The sequence below is a fragment of the Sphaeramia orbicularis genome, chromosome 10, assembly GCF_902148855.1.
Source record: "Sphaeramia orbicularis chromosome 10, fSphaOr1.1, whole genome shotgun sequence".
Lineage (NCBI taxonomy): Eukaryota > Metazoa > Chordata > Actinopteri > Kurtiformes > Apogonidae > Sphaeramia > Sphaeramia orbicularis.
This window is the reverse complement of record NC_043966.1, coordinates 12,565,095-12,591,983: the sequence shown is the minus strand read 5'-3', so window position 1 is coordinate 12,591,983 and position 26,889 is coordinate 12,565,095. Positions and strand designations below refer to the sequence as shown.

At 36.2% G+C, this 26,889-nt stretch overlaps 1 protein-coding gene and 1 long non-coding RNA gene across 2 annotated transcripts in view; both read right to left on the bottom strand.

Annotated features, from left to right (window-relative positions):
• The window catches only part of rxfp1 (relaxin family peptide receptor 1), a 230,813-nt gene that overhangs the window by 82,899 nt on the left and 121,025 nt on the right, over window positions 1-26,889 (bottom strand).
• On the bottom strand, window positions 1,954-25,613 carry LOC115427640 (uncharacterized). The gene is made up of 3 exons (XR_003936528.1): window positions 25,602-25,613; window positions 10,118-10,123; window positions 1,954-2,009 (listed from the first exon to the last, which is right to left on the bottom strand). It is a non-coding gene; the product is annotated as an uncharacterized LOC115427640 (long non-coding RNA).

The window sequence follows — 26,889 nt, the reverse complement described above, 5'->3', positions numbered from 1 at the left end:
GACAATTTTGAAAAGGAATTACCAAGTCGTTAGACATGTTTGTGTTATATTTTGTTTTTGTTTGTATAAAAATATTAATATTTGAGCATTGAGACTCGACGTATCAAATATGATGCAAAATTGAAACTAATACATGGAAATTGATATTTGAAAACACATTTTTTGGTTGTTCAGAAGGACCAATAAAGGCTCTGGTTTCAAAGAACTGAAATTTTCTGTCAATGATTTAATGGTTCAGGCTTTACAGGGTTAAAATCCACATCCTGACCTTTAGGGGCAACATCCTGGTCCTCCAGCACAGATATTTGTTGTGTATTCACGCATACTATACTGCATTTGTCCAGCAGTCACCACCAAAGCGTTCATGTGATTCTGGGCACAGCAACGTGATTGTAAGGCTATTGTATTCCAAAATTTCTAATATCTCCCAAAATATTTGTCCTATTAACTTGCTGTTTTTACAAGTCTCTTTCTTGACCAAAAATACATAAGAATGCCAAACTGCAGCAGTCAGCTCTGACTGGATTTTGCGTGATGCCTGAGACACATACACGCGCAGAGTCCACTTCCCTTTTATAATATAGATTCTATTCTATTCTATGACATGACATGAACCTGGTTTTCAGATACATGCACCAGAATATGCTAAATCTGTTCACACTACAGCAGGTCTGATGCACAACAGAGGAGACGATTCCCAGGTCTGTGCATTATTTACCGGTACTCTGCTTGGATTGCATTTTGTTATTTTCTGATGTTTTTCTCTGCTGTGAAACTTTCTTGTAGGTAAATCAGGTTACTTGTAGTGGTAAAATTCTCTGAAATCGCCGAGATGTTATTTTTATTACCACATAAAAGCAGCATTGAGTACACAGCAAACACAAGGACACCAGATGACAGGCTGTGGCAGCTGTGGTGAAATTATTTCCCAAGCATCGTATCAAAGGAAACTGTTTGTGTATTTTTCCTTTCAACCTTTTTGCACGTGGTTCAAACAGCAGCTTCTGCATGAATTGAATGCTTTCAGAACCGAAGATGAAAAGTTGACACGATTTGCTTTAAAAACGAAATGTCACATCACGTGTCCTCAGTTTACTTCCTATTTGTCATAACTGAAATAGAAAACTTGTGTCGCAATCTACCTGTATGTATCAGAATTCCATTTATTGCCACGTAAGTAAACAGGGTTCACATGACTAGGAATTTGCTTTAGTGGTTTGGTGCGTACATAGAACATGGAGTAGGTAAAAAGCATGCAGTAAAAAATAAAATAAAATAAATAAACAAGTAAAATAGAGTTATAATGGACTATCAAATTTTGCAAAATATCTTTCTGAGACCCAGCAATGCATTTTTGTCCTCTGTAGGGGACAAGAATTTCACAGCTTTACTGCAAAGGACATTCCATAAAAAAAATTTAATTAAAATAAAAACTGTATCTGAAAAACTGCTGCATTACGCCATTTCTAATCAAGACAATTATTTATTGTAAAAAAGCCAAAACATTTACTTCCCTTGGTCTCAGAAGGACATACAATATGAACAAAACCAATGGGTTTAGTGAGGTATAACAGTACTGGTTATGGTTCTGTTATACTGTACCTCTATATATGCATATGTATAAGGACAAACACTACAGTTCAAGGGTCAAATAATGTTCTGATGACACATTTTTCTTGTTGCCTACTATAGGTTGTGATCTTCTGTCCTGCATCTTTCAACCATGTTCCATATTTTGATTTTTATGGATTTACAGTACTGTAGCTTTGTTGTCTTTGCTGTATTGAAATGAGCATACAATAAATATGCATTCACATTTCTCATTCTCTTTTCTTCAGATACAACAAGAAAAAAATACATAAAATATGTACACAGCCTTAAGACACACAGAAAAAAGTGATCTAAAAGGGTTGTAGAGGTGAGAGGCTCTATTTTGTGTGATTCCTGACCCTTTTGAATGAAACCTGGCATAAATCACCAGAAAATGAATGCCATAAAACTCATATTGTCTGAATAAAAGGGTTAAGGACATTAAGTGCAAAGGGAGGGGTCAAATTAAATGGTTCTACTTGGGTTGAAAGAAGCTGTTTATTCCCTAAAACATTTGTTTTTACTGCTGTACATACTTCTCGAGATAACAAATTAATTCGTTATCTCGAGATAACAAATTTGTTTTCTCGTAGTTACTGTAACTTACCAGGAAGTTGTTGCTGAATGTCTGTTCTGCTCTGTTCACCAAACGACAGCAGCAGCTCTTGAAGGCTGCGATGTGGTACCTGTTCACATCTGAGTTCTGTATATGGTTCTCTATTACAAAATAACGAAATAAATTAATTTGTTATCCTCCTGAGACCCTGCAATGCTTTTTTGTCCTCTGTAGGGGACAAGAGTTTCATAGCTTTATTGGGAAAACAAAACAAAACAAAAAAAACATAAAAATTGTAAAAATACATCTGAAAAAATTGTTGCATTGTGCTGTTTCAAATAAAGACAATTATTTAATATAAAAAAAAAAAAGCCAAAACTTGAACTTTCCTGGGTCTCAGGAGATTAACCTTAATCCTAACCCTAACCCAAACTTTGACATCTCGAGATAGCAAATTAATTAATTCATGAGATAACGACCATAAAATAATATATAAATCCATTGCCGTTCTCGGCTTACATAGTTTTGATGTAATAACCTTTAAATTTAATCTGAGTTTTAATGAACATCTACATGATCAGTAAATTCAATACAGGAAATTACCTGATGTTCACTGAAAAAACACAAAATACAGAGGATTATGTCATAAAAAAATGTGATAAATCCCTGAAGAAAAGTTAAATATAGAGAAAAATACATTTTGGAACTGCCACAAAAGTAACACTGGGTCTTTATGGGTTAAATGAAGCCTCAATCCTGACCAATTAATGATCACTTGATCCTAAAACATGTGGACCCAGTGCCCCGACGTCAGGCGGCATTAGGCTCCAGATGACATGTTTAGCCTTAGCACTCACCTCAGGACACCTGTGCTACAGTGTGACAGAAAACACCACCACCTCACACAACATCCTACGGCAAGACTTCACAGTGAGTAAAAGAAAAAAGATGAGGCTCTCCCTGCTAGTGCAAATCATACTGTTATTTCTGGTTCCACTGTTTTTACAGTTTATTATGTGCCTGTGCTTAAATCGGCGACTGCACTGTACAACCTCTGTAACCCAGGTTTTACAACATGTCATATTAACAAATGCTAACAACTGTGTTTAAATGGGCTAGAGTGCCATTTGTGACAAGCGCTGACCTTTTTCCCACTGTGAAAACAAAGGCTGCGGAGAGAATTAGCTGCAAACTCCGAGGTGGATGTTACCATTGACTGACAGCTCCCTTATCCTCCCACAGTGGGCGGCTTTTTGATCATATGTGATTATGGACGTGAATCATGGCTAATTGGAGCCAAGTGTTTCACACTGATCAATTACAGCTTTGAAGCAAATCTCTGTTGACGATCAGCTCTTGTCTCATTATGACAGGACAGCTGTCTGCACCCGTATTAGCTTTAATTAATTGGCAGTGGCATTTATGATGTTATTTATGTGTTTATCTTCATTACAAACCTTCATTAATGACATCTACACTGTAAAAAATACAGCCATAGCACACTACAAAAAGTTACAGTGACAAGTCATAAAATAAAATCAAGTAAATTTGTAGAATTAAAACACCCCAATTTCCCATAACTCGCTCAACAAACAGGATGTACATACAGGGTGGGGAAGCAAAATTTACAATGAACATTTAGTTGTTTTTTCTCAGCAGGCACTACGTCAATTGTTTTGAAACCAAACATATATTGATGTCATAATCATACCTAACACTATTATCCATACCTTTTCAGAAACTTTTCCCCATATGAGTAATCAGGAAAGCAAACGTCAAAGAGTGTGTGATTTGCTGAATGCACTCGTCACACCAAAGGTGATTTCAAAAATAGTTGGAGTGTCCATAAAGACTGTTTATAATGTAAAGAAGAGAATGACTATGAGCAAAACTATTACGGAAAAGTCTGGAAGATACTATTAAAGAAGAATGGGAGAAGTTGTCACCCGAATATTTGAGGAACACTTGCGCAAGTTTCAGGAAGCGTGTGAAGGCAGTTATTGAGAAAGGAGGACACAGAATAAAAACATTTTCTATTATGTCAATTTTCTTGTGGCAAATAAATTCTCATGACTTTCAATAAACTAATTGGTCATACACTGTCCTTCAATCCCTGCCTCAAAATATTGTAAATTTTGCTTCCCCACCCTGTACATTCAACACAACAACACGAAAACCAAAATTCAACAACAAGCACACAATGCCAAACAATTATAATAACAATAATAGTACCAACAACAACAGAAAGGATGAATACATAAATAAATAAACCCAAAAAAACAGAAACAAAAAACAGCTCCACAATTGGTAATAGTCTATAATAAATTGCCTGTTTTATTTAAAATCCAGTTTTCTCATTTCTTTCTTGGTTATTCCATCAATAAAACATCTTTCTACCTACAGATGATGATGCAAACTGCTGTAGTACCACCACACAGTTCAGAAAGCACATCAAACAATTTCACAACTCACAAACAACTTCAAAAAAGGCAAAACTATATTTCACATGCCTGACGTACACCGCAGCGACACAAACAAATCACTGAGACAGACCCATTAGGAATGAAAAAAAAGCCCAGTATAATCAGAGACTAACAATATTTGTGCTGTGTGTGTGTGTGTGTTTTGTCTTTAAACCTGGATAGTTTTAATAACAGGCATAGGATGAACGTGCAGCAGAATGGAACCGCATGTTAAGAACTGGACAGTTACATAACCTATCGGATCATTACTGGATATTCCTTCTCAAACGTCTTCTCCAGTTGTCATTTATCATCTTGTATTTTGTCTCCATTTTCATTCCATGATGCTATTTGGATTTCCAGCCCATAATCTTCCTCACTCACCTGGTTCACATGTCGCTCTTTAGGAGCTATTTTACACTTTCATGTCGTTCAAGTGCTGTTGACTTCATGTATGAGAACATCTTATATGACAGAGTCAATTCGTTGTGAGTGGGATGGACTAAAAACACAATAAACATAAATGGGGAATCTATGTTTACTGTGCAGCTGTTGAAAGGGATGATGTTAGATTGGGAATCACATAAGCTGCTTTCACTCCAAATTGTTCTGAGGACGTTCTGATAACAGCTACCCAAGAGACTGGCTGTGAGAAGTACAGACCGCCAAAGGCAAGTAATATATTATTACTGTTTAAAAGACCCAAAGGACTTGAAATTCAAAGTTCAAGACTTAGGACTCGACTTGGGACTTGAGACTTGTGACCAGTGGTGTAGTGGTCCCTGGAGAAGTGGGTATACTCTGAATTTTTGCCTTTTTTTTTTTTTTGAAGGAGTCCAGAAAATGATGTTTTAGAAACGTTGACATGTAAGACTACTCTATTTAGTTTAGCTGCATGAATGTAAATGTATTCAACATGAGGCAAAAAAAGGATAACGCTAGCCTTTCATAACGCTAGCCTTTCATAACATTAGCCTTTCATAACATTAGCCTTTCATAACGCTAGCCTTTCGTAACGCTAGCCTTTCATAACAGTAGCCTTTTATAACGTTAGAATTTCATAACGTTAGCTTACTTGCATAGTTGAACTAATGGTGACACCATCTCCTCTCTAAATGTGCAGTCATATGTGCAGTAGTTTAAAACAGTGACTCATTTGAAAACCACCTTAAAACTTACCTCAGAATTATGTATTCCATGAAAGTAGGTTCTCTCATTATGTGTCACTCATTTGAAAGACGTTTATTCTGCCCTTCTCGTTCATATTTCCAATAATTGCACATCTTTCAATGAGACATGCAGTGACCTGTCAATCAACTGGGGTGGCACTGGCACCTGAGGTGGCCAATCAGATTCCATAAGTGTCCAGCACTAGTTAGCAATATTTTCCAGGGAATGACCCGCCCTACTCTGCCTCTGATTGGCGCATCAGTCCTCATGCCTAAAGTTAACCAATCTAATCAGTGACAGCAGCGAGTACTAGCCAATTAGAGGCAGAACAGGGCGGGTCATGGCTTCACCATCCTAGGGGAAGAAATGGGCAATTTGGCTGAGATACTACTATACTATACTGAATGGAGCACATCAGGGGGATTTAGAAGTGGGTCTACCCAATGATGACTGAAAAATAGGTGGGTATACTCTGCGTACCCTGGACTACACCACTGCTTGTGACTTGCAAAACACTGACTTTTTCCCTCCACTGCAACTTTCTCTTCTGCACTTCCTCTAAAAATATTTTTAGATTTTCAGTAAATCACTGAAAAACGATTTCCTTTGTTCCATCTAAGTTTAGACACAAGGTCACAGGACAGAGGAAGGATAAATAATTTTCCAGGATAACTTAACCGTTTCCAGGACATTTGACCTTTTTCCTCATTTTCCATATGTTTTCCATGACTGAAAAATTGGTCAATCATTTCCAAGTTTTCCAGAATGCGTGGGAACCCTGTTTCTACAGTTCTAATTATAAAAAGGCTCCTGGTGTGTAACAGCACTTACAGGTAAAAAAGAACTGAGAAGACATGTAACTACTGTATTATTTATTCATTCCCATTAAAGCAGCATGTCTGAGGTATGTTAGTAGAAGTTGTACTGTACTCAGACACTTTACAGAATTAACCCATAAAGACCCAGTGGGACTTTTGTGGCAGTTCCCAAGTAATTTTTCCTCTATATTTCCCTTTCTTAAGTGATTTATCACCGTTTATAGTAATATTATCCTCTTTATTTTGGATTTCTTCAGTAAAAATCTGATATTTTTCTATATTTGTTTGACTGATCATGTAGATGTTCATAAAATCTCAGAGTACATTCAAAGGTTATTATATCAGAAACAGAGAAAATGAAAGATTAAGTGACTTTTTCCTGCAAAAATCTATTATTAACTGAACATAAAGCCAGTGTGTCCATTCACTGTCATTGATCCAACTCCATGGGTTTTACTGGTGAATCAATGTTGTAGAAGATGATAGTGTTTCCATGTTCACTACAGAGCCTCTGAACGTCCAAATGGGTCATATCTGATGACCATGAAAAGATGACAAACTGCATTTTACACCAATTATTTACATGTATTGATAAGATTAAGGGATCAACAGGTATTAAACAGTTTAGATCAGTACATAGCTCTGGACGATCATGGATGTTTGGGTCTTTATGGGTAAATAATAATAATAATAATAATAATAATAATAATAATAATAATAATAATGATAATAATAATGGATTAGATTTCTATAGCACTTTTTGGGATACTCAAAGCGCTTTACAATATTGACCCATAATTCATTCGCTCTCACATTCCCCCTCAACGAAGAAATACTACAATGCAGAAGTGTTTATATAGAAGGAAGATTCTTGCATGAAAAATCTGTGCAAAAGTAACAACATTAGCAGGAAAATGTACCTAAATGTATGTCAAGTACTTTAACTAAAAACACTGTTTTAGTCCCTCTGAGTGATATAGTATTCTGTGTAACATTACTACATACTAAAGTGTAAGTATTGTTTTGTATGTCTGTTTTGAACTATTTTATACTGAACCTGCATTTATTTATATTCATTTATATCTGATGACTCATCACATCAGAGAAGAAAGAGAGAAAAATAAAAAGAGATGCAGAAATACATTGTTTTCAGTTTTATTTCCAATCTCGACTTCTGGTGTGATATATGATCATTTTAATATTTATTGAAAAGCAGCCATGTGATAAATTGATAGAGGAAAATCATTTACTTTGTGGAGCTGCTAAAACAAAACAAAAAAAGTTCAAAGACCTTTGAAATATGAGTCAGAAAACACACTAGTTTGTCTAAGACGTCAGAAGCCAAAAAGATTGAAAATGGCTAGTTTAATCTTTAATAATGTGTATTTTAAAGGCTTGTTCTATTACCCATTGTGTGAGGTCATCATCTTAACCCATAAAGACCCAAACATCCATGAACACCAACAACTATGTACTGATCTAAACTGTTTAATACCTGTTGATCCACTAATCCTGTCAATACATGTAAATAATTGATGTAAAATGCAGTTTGTCATCTTTTCATGGTCATCAGATATGACCCATTTAGATGTTCAGAGGCTCCGTAGTTACCGTGGAAACACTGTCATCTTCTACAACATTAATTCACCTGTAAATCCCATGGAGTTGGATCAAAGACAGTGGATGGACACACTTGTTTTATGTTCAATTATTGATATCTTTGCTAAAAAAAAAAAAAAAGTCCCTTCTTTCAGTTTTCTCTGTTTCTGATGTAAAAAAAACCCCTTCAACTTTAATCTGAGCTTTTATGAACATCTACATGATCAGTGAATAAAACATAGGAAAATACCTGATTTTCACTGAAAAAATGTCAAATACAGAGGATAATATTATGATAAATGGTGATAAATCACTTAAGAAAGGTTAAATAGAGAGAATTAATTTAGGAACTGTCACAAAGGTTGCATTGGGTCATTATGGGTTAAATAAAACTAAGTGAAAAATACAGTATTTCCCTTTGAAACACTGGGAGTACAAACTAGCGCACAATAGAAATACAAGTACCAAAGAATTGTACAGTTTAAGTAAAAGTATTAATGGTTTATGATTTATGCTTCTTACTTCCTTTTTGGGTAAAATCAGCTTTCTAGTGAAGATATTTACATGACGCATCTTGATAAAATCTTGTCCAGTCCACGAGGAGCAACGTTATATTATTATCAGTGTACAAGACAATAAACTGGACATGTTTGCTTATATAATATAACAAATAGGATTTTCTGACCACCGCCAAATGCTGAAAAACCAAGCTGAGAATACCAGGAATTCTTCCCTCGTGGCTGCCCAAACTGTCATAAAACATAAACAACATGCAGACAGGCAGAAGGAATAGCTCTTCAAACCCTGGCGTCGTTCTCAAAGCAACAGAAACACTGAGCAAAATAATTGGTTCAAACCAGAGTCCTTTATTTGAACCGTACTGCCGGTCAGGACACACTTATCACGCAGGGCCGTTCTCACCCGTCATCAGACCATTCAGTCACTGCCAACGGGTCGATGCCACAGACTTTCACTGACCCAGAAGAAAACACCCACAAAAAACTGTTATTCCCTCAGTATTCATCAACCCAAACAAGCCCCGGGCCTGACCTGTTCAACACCACTCTTGTCAGTTGTAGTCTGAGGAATGTGTCCAATAATAAACACTTTCTGTAGATAATTGTTGCAAATTTGCTTCAATATTCTACTGTTTTTGTAATAAGGTGCTGCTCAACGCTCTTTCAAGACTCTAGATTCCTTTTATTGTCATTGTACACAACAAAACCCTGAAGTGCCTTATAGAGATGGTACTTCTGGAGTAAAAATAAGGAAATATACAATATGAAATGAAAGATATTTTCGTCATTAAAAAAAAACAAAAACACCCCACACTCCTCTCCCATTCAGTCGAGTCATACATTCATACCTAGTTAGGTACAGAAGACAGTGAGAGGTAAGTACTGTAGTTATTGCACATTATTGATTTTTTCAGTATTACACATTGATAATTATTGCACATTATTGATTTTTCATTATTACACATTGTTGATTATTGCACATTATCAATTTGTCATTATTAGCAACACATTTTTGATTATTACACATTGATGATTATGGTTATTGCACATTATTGATTTTTCATTGTTGCACATTGTTGATTATGATTACTGCACATTGATTTTTCATTATTACACATTTTTGATTATTACACATTGATGATTATGATTATTGCACATTATTTATTTTTCATTATTACACATTGTTGATTATAATTGTTGCACATAATTGATTTTTGATTATTACACATTGATGATTATGATTATTGTACAATATTGATTTTTGATTATTACATATTGTTGATTATTACATGTGAAATCAGTGTGATGATGGTTACCCAGTTATCTACAGTATGATCCCTGACATTCATAGATCAATTTCAATGGAACTGATCAACAGTAACATCAATAAAATAATCTACATACCTGAAACTGAAAAATTTAATTACCTCCGCCAAGGAGGTTATGTTTTTGCCAGGGTTTGTTTGTTTGTTTGTTTGTTTGTTTGTTTGTCTGTCTGTTTGTTTGTCTGATCGTTAGTGTGCAACATAACTCAAAAAGTTAAGGACAGATTTGGATGAAATTTTCAGGGTTTGTTGGAAATGGGATAAGGAAGAAATGATTAAATTTTGGTGGTTATCGGGGGTGGGGGGGCCCACGGGGGTGGGGGGGGTGGGGGCACTGATCGTTACTGTGCAACATAACTCAAAAAGTTCTGGACAGATTTGGATGAAATTTTCAGGGTTTGTTGGAAATGGGATAAGGAAGAAATGATTAAATTTTGGTGGTGATCGGGGGTGGGGGGGCCCACGGGGGGGGGCCACTGATCAGCCTTGGCGGAGGTCTGCGCTCTCCGAGTGCTTCTAGTTACTTTTGTGACAATAATGACAATGTCACTAATTTGCATCACAGCTGTTGAATTATCTTTTATCCAATCGAGGTAATTATCTAATGTAAAAAAAAAAAAAAAAAATTAGCTTTCCCGGCTCTCAGGAGGATATTCAAAGTAACAATCTCCACTTAATATAGCATCTGCTTGACAGCAACAACACAAACCATTTATTTATTTTTGTATATAATAGTAAATAAATTTAAGCAGTGAGGGATTAAAAAGGGGCGGGATGATCCAGTGACGACAACTCAGGATTTGAATCTCAATTTCTTTGCTTTTATAAAATGCAGGCAAGCTTTAGGCAAAGCATAACAACTTTTCCACTAGTTTTCACAGATGTCTGAAGGCATACGCTGTGTGTGAAGGCTTCTGTTGTTGTGACGTGACAAGAAACTCCACATTTTTTGCATCATTTTAGACTGACATTATCACAATATTTTGACAACTTGTAGATGAAGTAAACACTAGTCCACACTCTTGTATTCACAGCTGCAGCGCTCCCATTAATTACCCAGACTGTGGTTGCCTAATTCATCCCTGCAGAGTTTTATAATTAATCAAACCCTTGAGAGTCTGTGTAAATTACACTCACTGCACATTGACTTCAGAGGCCAGACCTGCAGCCGACAGACTATGGGTAATAGTTTGTCATTATTTCTTCAGTAGAAGCAAAACAACATGTTACACAAACTGAAACCTAATGTGGGCTCATCTGAAAACTCAAGAGAGGACAGACACTAAAGTATTTCTGTCAATGCACTGACAACATCAGCACTACAAACCCAGACACTGGTGCAACAGCAGAATGAGAAACTTATGACACAGTCTGTACAGTCCATCTGAGAAGTAGATGATAATCCAAATTAAGATTATGATCTAAAATAATGAGATTGCCATTTCCTAATTAAAAGTAAGATAAGGATTTCTGTAACTGTGACTATCTATTATTGTACCTACAGGATAATAAAGCTCATCTAACCACAACAATTTAGTTTTTTGCAACTTAAATGAATGTGGCTCCAGTTATTCTATATATTTTAGCAACAAATCATATTAAGGTACACAGAACGATCAAGAATATGGAAGAAATTATTGAATGAATCTAAACTGTCAAACATTATTGTGTACTTTTTTGTGTACGAAAGACAGACATTTGTCTTTGGCTTGGAAACAAACATTCATCATAATGTGTCATATTACAACTAGTGCTGTCAAATGATTAAAATTTTTAATCAGATTAATCACAGGGTTGCTGTGGATTCATTTCAGTTAATCATGGGTAAATATCATTCATTTTCTATATTCTATATAGAAAATAGAATATATTCTATATAGAAAATGAATGACCTATATTCTATCTATATTAATTGCATTTCATTTTGCATGAGCAAACAGACTCGAGAAAGAAGGGAAAGTATCTGCACTTCATGTGTTTCTTAAACACCTTCAACAGTTTAAACCAGAGTCTTCGATATATATCAGAGTAGCGACACCTCCACAGACTCCTGCTGTAAAAAATGGAAGAAATATGCACCTACTCCTGGGTTTTGGAGGGGCTGGTAGTTCCTGCACTGAGTGTAACTTGGAACTGTTTAGGCCAACATGAACCATGTGAGCGGCGACATCAAAGCGTGTTGTAACTGTCTTTGTAGGGCTCTGGATTAACCAAAACAATTGGAAACAACTGTTCCGTCTTGGGTTTTTTGTCCTCATATTTCCATCCAGAGCGCCACCATGCTGTTTAGTGTCTTCCATCTTTATGGGTTGGTTCTGCTGCCTGTCACTATCAGATAAACTGCCCATTTGTTCATGCATAACGCTAACTCTACTTGGACAAACTGCCCAAAATGTGTTAGCAGAGATGCTCAGAGGCATTCTGCGCTGTAGATGGGTTAAGTGCATTAAAATATTTAATCAGATTAATCATGATGATGGATAAATCCACACTGACGTGTTAATTTTGACAGCCCTAATTACAACACAACAAGAAAAATAAAGACACCAGAACGCATAATCACTTACATCACTTTATAATGGAATTGCACTCTGCTGCTATAACTCAGGACACTGCACTACCCACTTTACCTAAAGGTTTTAACACTACAGCCATTACTGTTTATTCTGCTTATTTGATACTGGACTCACATTGCTCATGTGTGTGTATGTGTGTGTATGTGTGGTTGGGTGGGTGTGTTGTTTTTTATGGTAGATATGCAAGTTTTTTGACTGTTTTTTTACACTTGTATAGTCTTTTTTTACTTAACTGTTTTATTTCTATACTTTATTCTCAAATATTTAATTGATGTGTGTAACTCACTTGAGCACCTTACAGCATGTAAAACCAAATTTTGTCGCACTGTACTAAGGTATTTTGCAACGACAGTGCATTGTATTGCATGGTATTGTATTGTATTGTATATTCATCACATAGTGGACTAGACTTTTGTTGTGAAAAGCTAATCCAAAAACGACGGAATTCATCATAAACCACACTGCCAAACAGATGCGGCATTATTAACATCCATGCAAATGACATTAACAAGAGTTCGACACTACTGTACATGTTCCAGACCTTCCAGCATTAAACCAGCTAGAGCCTGCTTTAACCCTCCGGTATCCGGGTGCGCCTTTTAGGCACACTTTGCAGTTTGTTTTAAAAAACTTCATATTATTTTTCACAATTTAAATAAGGTCAGAATTCAAAAGTTGTTCATTTCTGCATGATCTTTAAAATATTGGCCACCAACTAAAATGTGTACATTGTAAACAAAAGAAAATTACAAGACTAGCATCTGTCTCCCAAGTGTGCCTAAAACGCACTATTTCTTCCATTTGATATGTATGATTAGGGCTGACCTTGATTTACAAAAATAACATCAAATTAGAGCAGAAAAATAAATCAATGTATAATATTTAATAGTTTGATTCATAGGTGTGCATTTTACGCACACTTGGTGACAGATGCTAGTATTTTTGAACATTTGACCTAGCGCCAAAAATAATACTGCAAATTAACTAATGTTGGAGTTAATCACTGACATATGCCAGGCTGCAAAAATCAAATAATATGTGATCCACTTCTTATGTAGTATATTGAAAATAAATAATTTTTTTGTGTTTTTTGCATACAAAAAAAAAAGGTTTGTTTCCATTACAAACATGATATTTAAAGGGTTAAAAAATGTGACAATTATTGAGTATTTGGTATTTTTTATTTACAGCCCAAGTTGATGAAATAGAAAAAAGTGTATGAATTGTAAGAATTGAATGAAAAATTTTTTGACATTATTCCACAAGTGTGCGAAAAAGGCACACTTGATGCTTAGTAAGGGCCTTGGTGGACGAGATACCGGAGGGTTAATGGGTATGTCAGAAAGGTGTATTATGACTGTGAAATACTATAGAAGAGAGGTAGTTGGTTTGTGAGTGTGCAGAGCTCTGTGTGTGCACATTTCCACACATTAAAGACATGCAATCTTGAGGCTTTTGCTATTTTCATTATGGACCAATCAGTGAGCTGAAATGTGGATGAACACCTTAAGGGCTATAAACTGACAAAACAAGAGCAAATTGTTCTCAGGTGCATAACTTGAGCAAATTGATGAGTCAATTGTGGCTGCAAACACTACACAATTCCCCACACAATTAAAGGACGGTATCCATTCTTTTTGATTAAGTCCATGAAAACAACACACTTCATGTCATTTTACAATCAAAGAAGCTGTTAAAGTGCATTTATAGGCGATGTGTACCCCTCAATATTTAGAATATCTGAATTTTTTCTGCCAGAAGCCGAGGATTTACATTTAATTTCATAATTCAGTCACCTTAACCTTTTACTCTAATAGATTTGATTAGTGTTTTAATCATGGTCATGCTGGAAGCTTTCCGTCAAACCTTAATATTCCTATATATAAGCTAGGTGCAAAAAAAAAAAAAAAAAACGAGAGCACACACATAACCTCATTTGATTTTTCAAGCGGAACAATCTACATGCATATTTAAAGAAGTTACGTCTGCAAACAAAAGACAAAAAAGAGGACAGAGGAATAAATGATGCCTGCATGCATTTAGACTCAGCAGGGATAACAGGAAAATAAACAACATTAAAAAAAAGCCTCAAAGCCTTTTATTTTCTACTCTACTTTCAGTTGTCACCTGGTGTCTAAATTGTGCTTTCTTTGACATAAATAAAGACATTTCCACATACATTCATGCAGTAAAGACACAAACTGGTGAATCAAAATTCACTGCATTGTAACTGAAATAAAATGTTTCATGCTTGACAGTTCCTGGAGGACAAATCCAGACACTGAATAGAATATTAACTCTTTATTAAACAGTATGAAGTATTTATTTTTTTTATCTACAAGTCATTCACTAAAACATTTCCCTTTAGAACCTCCTCATTTCTGCTTATTGACAGTATATAAAGGACATATTTGAGCATTAATTACAATATGAAGTCCTGTTTTATAACTTGTGAACCTCAGGGCATTAAAAAACCAAACCCCCATGTCTGTTGTTTCATACATGGCATTTACATAAATTCACTGACTGTACGTCCAAGATCTGAAGCAAAAACTCACTATAAATAGGGTAGTATTACCCACCACTAGGAATGTAACGATTACCGGCATAATGATAAACTGTAGTAAAATTCCCAATGGTTAGTATTACTGTTTCATCAAAACCGTATTTACACTTTGAAAAACTTGTGGTGATACTGCTCATTTCCTGGAGAAGCAGCAGGACTCCAGGCATGCATGTGCAGTTTGCAATGTTTGGCCTCTGAAAACATGGCAGAAAGCACCTGCACTGACAGCACTACAGAGATTTTTCCCCCACTAAAAGGACAAAGTCAAAAGTCTGGACATATTTTTGATTTTTAAAGGATGATGAGGGGAAACTAACTGAAGATGGTCAACCTGTCTGCAGAAAATGCAGGAAAAAAAAGTCTCCGCGAAGGGGACAAAACTTCACACAGAAATGGAAGTGTTGCTTTCATATGCAAAATAGATTAAGATTGGATAGATAGATAGATAGATAGATAGATAGATAGATAGATACATAGATACATAGATAGATAGATAGATAGATAGATAGATAGATAGATAGATAGATAGATAGATAGATGTGCTGTATTTATCCCAAACTGGGAAATTACAGTACAGGTAGTTGAAACAGTGAAAATGTTCTTTCTGTACAAGTTCTTAAATCTGGAAGACTAGTCTTGAGCTTTGAATGTAAAGAAAAGTGTTCTGAGTTCTTATCTATAATTTGCACTAAGTGCAGTTCCCGCTTATGGCCATAAGGTGCCATCTTTAATGCACATCTGTATGTTTGATGTTTACATGTTAATATTTTAATTTTTCTGACAAAAGAAAGTACATTGTGTGTGTGTTATTATTATTATTATTTTTTCAAAATAAAACTTAGTTCAATTATTTCTGTGTGTGTATAAGTACTTTTTGAACATTTTGAGCGCATTTCAATGATACTGCAATAATAATGATAATCATGATAATTTTGGTCACAATAACCATGATATAAAATTTTCATTTCGTTATATCTCTACCCACTACAATGGCTGAGCTGATAGAAGGTAGAAAGACATTTATCATCATCATCACATTCTGAAATTTTTTCGTCTTCTAAAGAATATGCTCTTTCAATGAAGGTGTTCCCATACAGTTATATGACATGAGCCTCCTGAATTAGCACCAAAAACACAACTTTCATTTATTATCAGCACAGGTTTCATAGTTCTTGACCAGGAAATGGGAAAAATAAATGAATAAAAGACTAAAATCTCTTGGACGTCAATTAGAAAGGGACTAATGAGATCACAGAACCTTTCTTTGCTGAAAAATGGTGGAATTTTTACATGACCTTTTATGAATATATTGCATCCACACAGGCCTAAGATCATATATGCCTTCCCTCACCACAGGTCCCCATATAATACCAGTCACATGAGAATAGGGTTCAATATACTTTGCTTATAAGGTAGGATAATAATAGGACTCTGACAAATGGGCAGGCTTTTCTCTTGGTTTTCAGAAGGTATTGATGCTCTATGGATTCCAGCCTTTTCCCCTAAGCTTATTAAAAACTTAAGTCCTAATCACACAGGACTACTTCTACCTGTGAACCTGAGGCAATTTGTAATAATTGAGGAGGTCATTTCTGATCTGAATCACATGTGAATACACCATGTCTGTCATCTGCAAAGTAAAAACTGCACTGCAAATTACCTATATTATTTCAGAACACATGAAGGTCCGATAATAATATTAAAACTGGGTGAACTGGTATTGAATTTGGTGAGGGTTGCTCTGTGGATAATAAATAGAAAGAAAGAAAGAAAGAAAGAAAGAAAGAAAGAAAGACAGAAAGACAGAAAGAAAGAAAGAAAGAAAGAAAGAAAGAAAGAAAGAAAGAAAGAAAGAAAGAAAGAAAGAAAGAAAGAAAGAAAGAAAGAAAGAAAGAAAGAAAGAAAGAATTTTCCATTTTCAACAGTTCTCCAAGTTTTTTCAATAAAATTTCACTTCGTCTTGCTTAACCCATAAAAACCCAGCACTACTTTTGTGTCAGTTCCCAAATGACATTTACTCTATATTTAACCTTTCTTAAGCAGTTTATCTCCATTTATTACAATATTATCTTCTTTATTTTGCATTTTATCAGTATAAATCAGGTATTTTCCTGTATTTAATTTCCTGATCATGTAGATGTTCATAAAGGCTCAGATTAAAGTTCAGGGTTATTATATCAAAAACAGAGGAAAACTGCAGAAAAAGTGACTTTTTCTGTCAAATCTATCATTCACTGAACATAAACCAAGCATCTCCATCCATTATCATTCATCAAACTCCATGGGTTTTACTGGTAAATCAATGTTGTAGAAGATGACGGTGTCTCCATGGTAACTACGGAGCCTCTAAACATCTAAATGGGTCATATTTGACGACCGTGAAAAGATGAATAATTGTATTTGACACTGATTATTTACATGTATTGGTAGAATTAGTGGATCAACACGTATTAAACAGTTTAGATCAGTACATGCTTTTACTTGGCGATAAATGTTTGGGTCTTTATGGGTTTAAAACAAAATATGCTGTGGCTAAAGGAGCCAAAATAAAAGGAGAAATCAACACACACTTCTCTTCAGTACTTCTCCCCTCTGTCCAAATAGAAAGAGTAAATACTGTATAACCATAGATGATCTGATGCTCTTTTATGTTGTTTCTGTTTGAGATACATTTGTAAAGCTGTAGAATTGTGTCCGGCTGAATTAATTGTAGCTTTCAGTCACATATTTAACCCTTTTTCTGTCTGAAAACACTTGTTAGACAAAAATGTGTGCCACAGTAGATATTCTACAGCCTGAAAACACAGGCTTTCTTACTTGAATTACAACATGTTGAAAGATAACTATGGATTTTTTTTACCCCAGTGACAAAGATCGCATCATTAAAAAATCAATCAGAGGAATTGGGTGTTGTGAAAACTGAGGAGATGTGGGAAGACATCTGGGAGAATGCAAGGAAAATTCTAGTTTTTAGAGCACTCCAGCTTAAAACACTGCACAGAGCACATGTTGTTCTGAGCAGTCATCACAAATATAGAAAGGACATCTCTCAAGTTTGTCTTAAATGTAGGACAGAAATTGGTGATCTTACTCTGTCTCTAGTCCTGTGTTAAAATACAAAAATATTGGAATGAGGTATTATTTGAAATACGAAAAGTTCTCAAAATGAAGCTTGAACTCCACCTGGTTCCTCTGCTTCTGGGCCTTCCTAGTGTCCCTGTACTTGATGTATATCACAAAAAACTGTATAATGTTATGGCTTTGTGTGCTTGGAAAAATATTCTACAGCACTGGATGTTGGATAAAACGCCCTCAGTTGCGGGGTGGCATAGGATACTAATGGACTTCATACCCCTGGACTCTCTGACCTGTCTCATGTACTACAAGACCGATGCCTTTGAAAGAATATGGAAACCATTCCTTGACTATATGAATGTGAACATATCTACTATAATGATAAGAGCATTTCTATTAAAATTTATCGTATTGTATTCTGCATAATGTACTGTACCTTTCATATGTATAGCCTAGAAGGTATGTGAATGTGCATATATATGTGTGTGTGTGTATAGATTCATGTGTGTATATGCATATATATAATTTTATTTACTTTCTAACCACTCCCAGCCTGGGTTTTGTTTTATTATTTTGTTTTATGTGCCTATTTAAAAAAGAAAAAACCCAATAAACACATTTATTAAAGAAAAACAAACAAACAAACAAAAAAATCAGTCAGGGACCCACAGATATTTATTAAATTCTGCCCAAAATGGCTGCACCCAAGTTTTATAATGGTGCAGAAAACCTTAATAATGTGTTCTTATAGACACCTGCCACCCCTCCTACTTACTCTTCAGCGCCTGCCTTCAGGAAAAAGGTTCCGGAGCCTACGGACCCGATCCATCAGAGGGGTGAACAGCTTTGTCCATCAGGCTGTCAGGACGCTGAACTCTGTCCACTACCTCCCCCCTCTGACCCCTGCCCCTGGACTGTTATCCACCCCCACTGTTTTTGCATAAGACTCAGTAGACTTAACTTCTGTGATATTCTCCCACTGCTGCTGACTGTCTACTACTATTGCCATATCTGCTGCTGTGTTGATCCATTATGCACCTCCTCCTTAATAGTTACTGTGTTGCACTACCGCAGCTATTGCAAATAATTGATCTATACACTATATTCTACTGTAGTTTATTCTTTATACCATGTATTTATTTTTAGTACCTCCACCAAGGAGGTTATGTTTTCATAGGGGTTTGTCTGTTTATTTGTTTGTTAGCAAGATAACTCAAAAAGTTTTGCTGAAATTTTAAGGAAATGTTGATACTGGCACAAAGAACAAATGATTAAATTTTGGTGGTGATTGGGGGGATGGGGACGGGGATGAATTTTTTGTTTGTTTGTCTGTCTGTTAGCAAGATAACTCAAAACGTTATGGATGGATTTTGCTGAAATTTTCATGAAAAGTTGATACTGGCACAAGGAACAAGTGGTGATTGGGGGGGGGGGGGGGGGGTGATCTGCCTTTACAATAAAAATCTTTGAATCTTATGTAAGAAAAGACAGAGCAAATAAATGTTCCCCACTGTAAAGTGCAGGCTTCCTCATATAATCTCACCAGTTTTTTGACACTAATAAATAGAAAATTAAGGTTAAAAGTTAAATCACTGTATTGCTGGACATTCAGTCACTGCATTTTACCCAATACAAAAGCACATAGCATTAGCAATAACGATTAGCATTAGCACATAGCTTCATTATAATCAGTGAACTGCCATGGAAGGCATTCAGTTCTGTGGCCTATATTTGTACAAAGATAAGCCCTGTCCAACTGGGAATTAAGAACAGACATGCTAACCAGTATGCCTCCCATTAAAAAAAAAAAAAAAAAAAAAAAAAAAAAACATATTAAGGCTGTAATCAGAACATCTATGAGGTTATTCAAGCTAAATGACATCTTGGCTTGGACAATGCAAACACTGTAAAATTACATGCATGCTTTGTTCATTATTTTGTTATTTGCTGAAACATCACGTTGCCAGCCCATAATAAATAAATATATAAAGAAAGATCAAAGTGTTCCCATTGATTTGATTTACATGCATCAATTTTCTCTGAAGGCATTTCAAAGTGTGGTGTGGTTAATAAAGCCAAACAAAATTAATAACTGGCCACATCCAAGTGAGAATTAAACACATACTGGTGCCCCATCCAGTGAAATTAAATATTCAGTTAATTTTAGTTTCAGACAAAATCCAAATTAATAGAAAAGAAAAGCGGCGGTGATAGCGTTTCCATAATTTGGCTCGTCACAGGAAGTCAAAGTGAGATACTTTGAACTTCAGCTTCCAAGACAGATTAATTTCTGACTCATTATCATTGTGGTAACAACACAAACAGGCTCAATCAAACACATAATGGAAAACTGAGCATGTCATTACAGTTGACAGATCAACAGCCTGAATGACCCAAAAGAATGAGGCGATGGAGGAAGACGATCTGTAGGACCATTAGGACGTCACTTACTGTTTGAGGTTCACGGACAGACAGACTCAATAATTGGCTGCAGACTCAAAGTAAGACTTAAAGAGGAAAACTTCTTTAATTTCTCACAGATATAAACCTCCTCCACACATCCAACTTCATTTAACCACCTGTCCATGTTTAAAACAAGGTAGAATTTGGCTATAAGATCCTCTGACCGGACTATTGTGAATATATTTACAGGGTTCTATGTAGTATTGATTTTCCAAACACTCAACAGCACAGGGAAGACCTGTACCAGAACATACTCTGACATCAGAACCACCAGTGAATCAACATTATATATCTACAGACTGTATCACTCACTAAATAAAGTATGAAGCTCATTATTTACACACATTCTGTATTATGGTATCATGAAGTTTTCTTCTTCAGACTAAAACTCGTAGTCGCTTATTTTAACAGTGGGTCAAAATAATGATGTCTAATTACCTTCACATGCTGCACCAGCTGATAGTTTACATTATAGCTCTGTTAACAGCTGCAGTAAAACCACAAACCACCTCTGTTTTCATTATGGTTTGTGTTGTCAGTAGCTGCACTAAAGATCTGTTTGAAATTCAACAAACAAGGTCAGAACTGTCACAATTAAGTCTGAACCGTGGATCAACAAATGGTAACTTGGCAAATACAATAACATCCCATAATAACTTTATACCATAAACCTCAAAGTCAAACTCATCCATGTAGAAGAAACACTGCCATTTTATCATCAACCTCCATTCCATTCATTTAGAGCTGTGTCCTGTGGTGCTCCTAGCTTTTATCACTTTATCTCTTTGACTCTAAAAGTTTTTTCTTAATGGTTCTCATCCCATCTGCTCACTTTCTGATGCCTTGGTCAAAGGCCCTGTGATGTTAATTTCCCCCACCATGGGAGCAGTGACGTGCAGTGGGGTTCATGGCTAGGGAGGCACTGACTCTTTCAGAGCCAGATCTACAAATATATGGTGGCCTGAGAAACTGGAATAGAGAGAGTGAGCAAAAGGAACGGCCTGGGTATATGGGCTCTGCATCAAGTCAGCATTGGTAGACTGGCAGGAACTCAACAGGAAACCTTCAAAAAGAGCAATTTCAAACTAAAAATAAAAAAAGTTTATGGTCTTACCTTTATTTGTACATGAAATCCATGCGCCGATCCTGGTGAATTAAAGTGCATAAAAAAGAACGAAGAAGATTATAAGCGCATGAATCTGTGGACTCACTGGCGCCATCTATCATGAGGCAGGGGTACTGTTTGCCTCCCCTAGTGACTTTTTCACTGCGGTTTTATGATTAATCTGCGAGCCTAAACACATTACAGAAATACATTCCATACGTTATGCAGATTATGGAAGGATAGAGCATATAATCAGAGTGTTTGAAAGCATTTTAACTGCGATATACAGAGGGACAGCGACACAATATTTTCATCGGGTACCAGCAGAGTTCATGAGGGGAGTAGACAGTTCCCCGGGAGGCACAGCATAACGCTGCCTCACGGCGCATCTCCTCCCTGTATTTGAACGGAGCATGCGGAAATTCTGCTATTCTAATTGACAAAAAAAATAAAAAAATAATAATAACAACATTGGATTTGAACGGAAAATGAGTTTATAGGACATACCAGCTGACAACTATCAACATTTATTATATTTTATAGTCAAGTTTTTTTTTTTTTCTTTTCAAGATTGACAAGGGAGGCTCTGCCTCCCCTGCCTCCTCTGACTGCACGTCACTGCATGGGAGATAGACAGAATGACTCACTACTCCCTCTAGGGGTCACATAAATCCCTTTATGTGTTGTTATAAAAATATTGACTTCAAATTTCTACAATCCAATACACTGACATCTTTTGCATAACTTCAAGACACTTGATTCTGAATACTGTAAATGAGAACTGTAGGTCATTTCTAATATTACCCCGCCTCCCGAAGGATAGGCAAGGGGTACTGTTTTTAGTTCGGTTCGTTTGTTAACACTCTAGCAGCAAACTATTGGTTGAATTCATACCAAATTGGGTTTATAGATTGCCAGTGACCCAGAATAGATCTGATTACATTTTAGGAGAAGTAGGTCAAAGTTCAAATTTTGTATGAATTTTTAAAATCTTTTCCGGTGAAGAAAAAAAAAAGGTAACCCGCACACTGTCCATTCAACTTGCAAAAAACTTTGACATAGAATAGCTAATATAGGATAGCAATGTTTGGGTCCGCTGGAGTTTTTCAAGCAGAGATATAAAAACAGCATTAACAATACAGGCAAATATATGGCCTATCCTGTCAGAGGTAGCCAATCGGGGGTGAGCAGGGAGGGGGCCACAGTCAATCATGCAGCTGTGTTCAACTGACAGTGATTAAGAAGCTCCACCCAGGGGAGGCGATAACAGACTCATTGCGTACATGGATAAATAAGACTGTGGAAATTCAGGCACGATAATAATAGTAAGACCATGCCTGGTGTTTGTAACTATGACGACAGGCATGGTCTTACTATTATTATCACTATCATCTCCCCTGGGTGGAGCCTCTTAATCACTGCCAGTTTAACACAGCTGTATGACTGACTGTGGCCCCCTGCCTGCTCACCCCCTGACTGGCTACCTCTGACAGGGCAGGCCATATATTTGCCTGTATTGTCAATGCTGTTTTTATATCTCTGCTTGAAAAAGGTCCAGAGGACCCAAACGTTGCTATCCTATATTAGCTATCCTATATTAAAGTTTTTTGCAAGTTGAATGGACAGTGTGCAAGATACCTTTTTTCTTCTTCATTCGTACCTAATGCTTCTCCGCACCTGTCCCCTGAAGACATTTTAGGTGTGCACCAGTCCCCATACCTTGTTTTCATAAATCTTTTCATAAATCCATTTACTTATAATGGACGACATTTCAAATGTCTCTAAAAACATAAATTTTGTTTCAATTTACTTCAAACTTGACACATATATAGAGGCAGTTGATATGCTAACATCACCACACGCACAGACATGATGACATCAGCTGGATCAATGCCAAAATAAGCTACAATACGTGCGAGGGGTGGGGTTTGTTGTGCCTGACACCACTTGTTTTAAAGTAGACCGAGCACATGTAGCTCTTTTAAAACAGAAACACCCAACATCAGTCAAAAGAATGAGAAACTGTGGCCTCAAGCTGTTTCTTTGGCCTACACTGCTCCTGCCAACACAGTAAACAGACATCAGTGTTCATCACCAACTCAGAGCAAAGCAATCATCTGAAGAGGTTCTTATGACCTGGACTCCCACTGTTTTTCTAGTCTCCTGATCAGGTACTATCTGGAACACCACGAAGACATAATTATGTAGGTAGTATGGCAGAACGGCGGCAGCACATGCCCCAGGAGCTGGATGGGATTAGTAACTGCTACTGCAGAATCTGTGTGACCACCATTTTATCTTAATGGTATGCCTCCAACCAGACCAAAGATAATATGATTGAGGGGGAAGTTTAAGATGATAAGAGGGTAGGCATTTTTATGCAGTAAACCATTAGGTCACCATGACTAGTTCTGCATTTTTTTTTCATCTTGCAGGTATCAATATTGTGGGCTTTTGACAAGAAATGAACTTTTCCCCACCTTCGCCTACATTTTTCATGTGTATGTGCATCACTGTCACATTTGTTTTAAAATCACATAATACATTTACTGACAGAGTAACAGAGAGGATACAATGAGTCACTCATAACCTACTGTATGAGATGGAAAATAATTCAACTTTAGGATGACTAACCACTGAGGACTCATGGATAGAAAGACAGAAAAAATACAAAGTGATTTCTCACCATTTATTATAATATTCTCATCTGTATTAAAAAAATAAATAAATAAATAAATAAAAAAATCAGTGAAGATCATGTATTTTCCTATATTTAATTTACTGATCATGTAGATGTTCATAAAAGCTCAGATTGAAGTTGAGGGTTAACATATCAGAAACAGAGAAAACTAAAGAAAAAGTGACTTTTTCAGCAAAGGTATCAACAACTGAACATAAACCCAGTGTCTCCATCCACTGTCATTGATCCAACTCCATGGGTTTTACTGGTGAATCAATGTTGGAGAAGATGACGGAGTTTCCACATTCACTACGGAGCCTCTGAACGTCCAAATGGGTCATATCTGATGACCGTGAAAAGATGACAAACTGCATTTTACACCAATTATTTACATGGATTGAAAGGATTAGTGGATCAACAGGTATTAAACAGTTTCAGTCAGCAAATGATTTGGGTCTTTATGGGTTAAAAATGAGTAAGATGACTGGTAAAATAAACAAAAGAATACAATTTAAAATGACTCTAGCAAATGAAAAATGACTACACAAGACAAAGAGCAATGCCATTTAAGATGAATTCTATAGATTGTGATGTAATTGCTCAAATCAGCAAACAAACAGATGAACTTAAACAGCTTAAAATCAACAAATGATAGACCTTACCTATGTGCCAGGGGTGGAGTTTGTTGTGCCTGGCACCATTTGTTTTTTTAAGAATCAGATTGTACAAGACTAACACATAGATATCATAAGATGGGAAACTGCAGTCAAATGCCATCGTGTGTTAAGTACAGGAAGGAATGTTAGACAAACTGTGCCAGAATCTGTAGTAACATTGTATAACAGATGAGTGTTTTGGTTCAGTTCAAGGCAGGCATGGACCTTATGTTTATCAATGGGTCAGATATGCTACATTATTGTGTGAAATACTACCTTTAACCATGAATCAGCTCTTCATATTTATGGAACACTATTGAATGGAAACACACCTAAATTCTTATTTCACATAAGCACACACATACACATGATGACATCAGCTGGATCGATACCAAAATAAGCTACAATACGTGCGAGGGGTAGGGTTTGTTGTGCCTGGCACCACGTTGTTTCACATTGCTATGGAAACGTAAAGAAACTTCTGTACCTCTTTTCCAAACTTCTGTATTGAGCAGCAGAATCACATCTTACGAAATCCAAAGTCATTGATCATGTCAGTGTCAATCACATAATCACTCCATCATCATACCTGCAAGAGGTCGAAACCTCCCATCACAGTGTCGATTTCCTGCAGTCTGTGCTTTCAGAAGTCTTTCCTCTTGTCAGACCACTTGAAGTACGCAATACTGAATGGTAATAAAACAACTTTTTCGCTCAATGATGCCAAAAATCTGAGGACCAGAGGCTTTAAACTGAGGGGAAATCAATCTGAAGCCAACTCTTGCTGCTGATGGTGCTTTTAACACTTATACTTTTAACACTGAAGAGCTGGTGTCATACAGGCACAACATAACAGATAATATGTTTGGGCATGAAAGAGAAGAAACTCGCCAAGTTTAATTAGGCTACAGCGACAATGCTCTGTCACAGACTATAACTGTAGTGAATGTAATCCACTGTACAGGGTGTATCAGAAAAACTAGGACCAATGGCCCTGTAGCTTACTGGCCAAATTAAAAGCTTTGGGAAATGTATTCAGATGCCATTTATTATCACCCAGTTATGTGTATTTATTATATTACAGAAATAGCCCATGTTTTGGTCATATTCCAAGCAGATCTGTAAAAAATTCAAATTCCAACTTGATATCATTGATACTGATTTATTGGATCGATCCACTTCCTATCTCTTATAATGGGAACATTTTTCAAAGTCACACCAAATCCAGAATCAGACCCGGATTGAAATAATTTCAATACCTTGTGTTGACATCATCATACAGAAGCTGTATACCAAGTTTGAAGTCAATCAGAACTGGAGTTTTGGAGAAGAAGACGATTGAAATTTTTTCCCCATAAGAGCCCATGTTAAATTTTCCATAAGTTCCCGGATCCAGAAGAAGATCCTGATCAACATGTGGCCATTATGTTTTGGTCATCTCCCCATCAGGGTTGGACTGTAGAAATTTACACTGGATATCATTTATATTTACTGAGTTATTGCATCGATCCACTTCCTATCTCTTATAATGGGGAAATTTTTCAAAGTGGCACCAAATCCAGAATCAGATCCAGATCCAAATAATTTCACTAACTTTTGTTGACATAATCATAAAGAAGCTGTATACCAAGTTTGAAGTCAATCAGATTTGTAGTTTCAGAGAAGAAGACGATTGAAATTTTTGTAACGGACGACAGACGACGACGACGGATGCCACATGACGACAATAG